This window comes from Schistocerca americana, chromosome 5 (assembly GCF_021461395.2).
Source record: "Schistocerca americana isolate TAMUIC-IGC-003095 chromosome 5, iqSchAmer2.1, whole genome shotgun sequence".
Classification (NCBI taxonomy): domain Eukaryota; kingdom Metazoa; phylum Arthropoda; class Insecta; order Orthoptera; family Acrididae; genus Schistocerca; species Schistocerca americana.
The window spans coordinates 574,645,628-574,650,483 of record NC_060123.1 but is presented as its reverse complement, the minus strand read 5'-3'; the positions used below and the strand labels follow the sequence as shown (position 1 = coordinate 574,650,483).

The 4,856-nt window shown below is 50.6% G+C and overlaps 1 non-coding gene across 1 annotated transcript; it reads left to right on the top strand.

Moving 5' to 3' along the window:
• Positions 1 to 785: 785 nt before the first annotated feature.
• On the top strand, positions 786 to 860 carry Trnat-ugu. The gene has a single exon. It is a non-coding gene; the product is annotated as a tRNA-Thr (tRNA).
• Positions 861 to 4,856: the final 3,996 nt, after the last annotated feature.

Below are 4,856 nucleotides of genomic sequence, written 5' to 3'. Positions count from 1 at the left end.
GGATCTCCTGCTTACATGGCAGACGCTCTATCCATCTGAGCCACCGAGCGCACAGAGGATAGCGCGACTGCAGGGACTATCTCGATCACGCCTCCCGCGAGACCCACATTCTCACCTTGTCTGTCCACACACTACATTCGTAGTGTCCCACCCCAACACACTCATTACTCATGGAAGACATTCTTACCAAGTCCCGTAAGAGTTCGGAGAATGTGTGTGCATCCGCACAGAAGAAGAAGGTCATGGCCGGTATTGCCAGAACTATATACTTACATGGATATGTTGTCTGTTCTTGCGGACATGTCCGAAAGAACAGACACCATTGATGACCTGCAGCTGTCTAGAACGAAATTAGAATTATATTGATACCTTCAGCTGGCAGCCGGCCGGTGTGGCCGAGCTGTTCTAGGCGTTCCACTCTGGAACCGCGCGACCGCTACGGTCGCATGTTCGAATCCTCCCTCGGGGATGGATGGGTGTGATGTCCTTAGCTTAGTTAGGTATAAGTAGTTGTTCTAGGGTACTGATGACCTCAGATGTTAAGTCCCATAGTGCTCAGAGCCGTTTGAACTATTTTTCAGCTGGCAACACCGAGCATGACCTTCTTCTTCTGTGCGGATGCACACGTATTCCCCGAACTCGTACGCGACTCTGCAAGAATGTTGTCCACCAGTAATGAGTGTGTTGGGGTGGGACGCTACAAATGTAGTATATGGACAATGTGAGAATATGAGTCTCGCGGGAGGCATGCGCGAGATAATCCCTGCAGTCGCTCTATCCTCTGTGCCCTCGGTGGCTCAGAGGGATAGAGCGTCTGCCATGTAAGCAGGAGATCCCGGGTTCGAGTCCCGGTCGGGGTACACATTTTCACCTGTCCCTGTCAATATAATTCTAATTTCGAAATAGTTACTGGCTCCCCACTGGAGACGGCTGCTGGCACTCGTAAGACCTGCAGTGTCACGTGATGTGACGAACGCGCCACGGATTGTCTTCCTCTCGGGCCCGCTTTGAGGCATAGTTACTGTCCAGCCGAGTACACGGGATGAATTACGCCTTAGTATCGACATCTCCCTTGTTTACTATGCCTGCCAGGTGCGGGTGGATTTCCGCTGCAGCGTCACACATGCGTCGTTGGCTGCTAAAGTTTACAATTTTCCGTCGGTACCTGTCTGAATATCCATTTGTCATTAGTTTGCATAGCACCTACATTATGCATCGTTCCCCCCCCCCCCCCCCCCCCCCCTACCTTTTTCTTTTGTTAGAGTGTGCGAGGGGGGACCCAAAAATAGCCGGAATTTCTTTACAGAAAGCATATACTTTATTGTTTTCAAATACAACCTTAATCTCCTTCGAAGTACTCTCCATTAGCGTTAATACACTTGTCCAAACGTTCATTCAAGTGTTCGAAGCACCTTCTAAATTCGTCCTCTTTGATACCTGCTAGCACTTTAATGACATTGAGTTTTACGTCTTCCACATCCGCAAAACGCTTCCCTCTCAAGTCTCTTTTCATCCTCGGGAATAGGGAGAAGTCCGAGGGTGCTAAATCCGGCGAATAGGGCGCGTGGGTCAAGATAGTCGTCTTCGTTGAGGCCAAAAACTGCCGGACGCTGAGAGCCGTGTGCGCGGGAGCGTTGTCGTGATGCAGGAACCACACGCCAGAATCCCGCGAAGTCGGATGTTTTCGCGACAAACTTCTGCGAAGCCGTTTCATAACCTCCGAATAGAATTGTTGGTTTACTCTCTGGTTTTCAGGGACAAATTCAGAGCGTAAAATCCCTCTGATGTCAAAAAAAAAATGAAAAAAACAGATCAACATCGTTCTCACATTCGATTTCACTTGTCGAGCTTTTTTTGGCCGAGGTGAGCCAGGTGACTTCCATTGTGATGACTATTGTTTACTTTCTGGATCATACCCATAGCACCATAACTCATCACCTGTAATGATTTTGTTGAAAAAAAAAAATGTGGATCATCTTTGAATGCGTCCTTCATTTCGAGACAGGCTTGAACGCGACGATCCCTTCGATCTCCGGTAAGAAGCTTCGGCACGAATTTTGCTGCCACTCTTGGCATCCCCAAATCGATGGTCAAGATGCGCTGAATTGAGCTCCAGGACAACCTGGACAAGTTCCCGAATTGGTCGATTGTCCTGCGTCGATCTTCACTGATGAGATCACGGATTTTGTCGATGTTGTCTTCGCTTCGAGTAGTTGAAGGTCGACCGGAACGCCGGCACGGTAGCTCAGCGTGTTCGGTCAGAGAGCTGATTCGCCTCTGTAATAAAAAAAAAAAAAACTGAGTGAATGGGTCAACAACGAATTTAAACCGATGTCATGGGACGTCCGCAACGACCAAACACAACGATCAACAACGAACAAAATGCAAAAAAAGATAAAAAAAAGAAACAAAAACCGGAAAGGTGCTGATCTTCAACCAACCATTTTAAACCGAGAAAACCATTCGTACACTTGCGTTTTACTAAGAGCATGGTCTTTTAGGCTGTCTGAATCATCGCAACAGTTTCTGCTGCGTTCTTGCGAAGCAAGAAACAAAAGTTCACTGCCGCACGTTGTTCGTAAGAACTAGCCATTTCCTCGTGTCACGTCTGCACTGTACGCACACTCAAAGTACTAACAAAGAAACCACACTTCTCACTGTTGGGTGTCGCCGCGTGGCAGAATGACTCAGCAGAGCTCATACTACAACCCTCTGGCGGCGCAACCTGCTACTACAAGTACACGATGTGCAGCATTACGATTCCGATTACTTTTGGGTCCCCCCTTGTACATTTTCTGTTGTTTCCGTAAATCCATCAGTCGGATTACCGAGACGTTGCCGGCCGGACTGGCCGAGCGGTTCTAGGCGCTACAGTCTGGAACCGCGCGACCGCTGCGGTCGCAGGTTCGAATCCTGCCTCGGGCATGGATGTGTGTGATGTCCTTAGGTTAGGTTTAGGTAGTTCTAAGTTCTAGAGGACTGATGACCACAGCAGTTAAGTCCCATAGTGCTCAGAGCCATTTGAACCGAGACGTTTCCATTGTACGAGTAAAGCACACTGCTTATTTACTTCTACTCCTCCATCTTCGTCCTTAATCTTATTTCGTTCCCGACACACATGTAGCGCTAGAAGGGGCCCAGGCCGTTAGCCGGCCCGCGACCTGCCGCGGTGTGAGGTGCCCCGCGCCCGGGTCGGGAGGTCTGTTGTAGCGAGCGAGCCGCTGCAATTAGCGAAGGACAGCCGAGGTTTACAGCTCGCGGCCCACCGCCGGCCGCAGGCTGCTGTAATAAGGAAAGAGTGCCGCGCCGTCGCGGGGTCGCCGGTGATAAATACCTGCCCACGGCGCAAGCGGGGAGGCGCGCCGGCTGGGCCGGGACCACCGCACTGGCCGTCTGGCCACCTCCGGCAATTCGCGAACATACACTGACCGAAAAAATGGCAACAAAAAAAAAATTATTACTGCAGAGTAACGAAATTTCGGGAGTAAATTTGTCTAACGTATTTAACTGATTACGCTGCAAGATAACAGGCCATAGTAAGCAAGAGATAAATCTAAATTAATGTTCGTCCGAACAGGCCTTGGAAGGCCCAACGGTACCGCCCGGCCGCCGTGTCATCCTCAGCCCACAGGCGGCACTATATAACAGCTCTCTGCTTGTAAAGCACCTCCGTTACAGACGCAATCTGAAGGCTACTTACAGCGCCTGTCGGAGCTTCATGAAACTATAGGAGCTGATGTGGGAACATTCCACGATATCCCACAACAAATTCCGAATTTTTTTCAACCGAAACTGGCCGAGAATAAAAAAGAAGTACTTCGCCTTCAGGCCACAAGCGGCCCATCGGGACCACCCGACCGCCGTGTCATCCTCAGCATGCTCAGGATGCGGATATGGAGGGGCATGTGGTCAGCACACCGCTCTCCCAGCCGTATGTCAGTTTACGAGACTGGAGCCGCTACTTCTCAGTCAAGTGGCCCCTCAGTTTGCTTCACAAGGGCTGAGTGAACCCCGCTTGCCAACAGCGCTCGGCAGACCGGATGGTCACCCATTCACGTGGTAACCCTGCCCGACAGCGCTTAAGTGCGGTGAAGTGACGGGAACCGGTGTTACCACTGGGTCAAGGCCGTTAGCCGTAAGCAACAGATAAGCCATTGCAAATTTGATATGCTTGTACATTAATAACCGGTGTAACCATCAGACTGTTGAAGCAGGCCGTCCGCTGTGGCCGAGCGGCTCTAGGCGCTTCACTCCGGAATGGCGCTGCTGCTACGGTCGCAGGTTCGAATCCTGCTTGGGGCATGGATGTGTTGATGTCCTTAGGTTAGTTAGGTTTAAGTAATTCTAAGTCTAGGGGACTGATGACCCTAGATGTTAACTCCCACAGTGCTTGGAGCCATTTAAAATACAAGCAGGCAAACGTGCATGCATTGTGTTGTACAGGTGCTGGACGTCACTCTGTGGTAAGGAATTCAATGCCTGTTGTACTTGGTCGGTCAGTATACGGACGGTTAATGCTGCTTGTTGACGGCGCTGCAGTTACCGTCCGATGATGTCCTGTATGTGCTCGATTGGAGACAGATCTGGTGATCGAGCAGGCCGAGGCAGCATGTCGACACTCTGTAGAGCATGCTGCGCTACAACAGCGGTGTGGGGGCGAGCGTTATCCTGTTGGAAAAAACCCTCTGGGATGTTGAATGGCACTACAACAGGTCGAATCGCCTGATCCACGCACAATTTTGCAGCCACAGCGCGAGGGATAATCAAAAGAATGCTCGTGCTGTCATATGAAATCACACCCCAGACCATAGCTCTTGGAACCGCGCGACCGCTACGGTCGCAGGTTCGAATCCTGC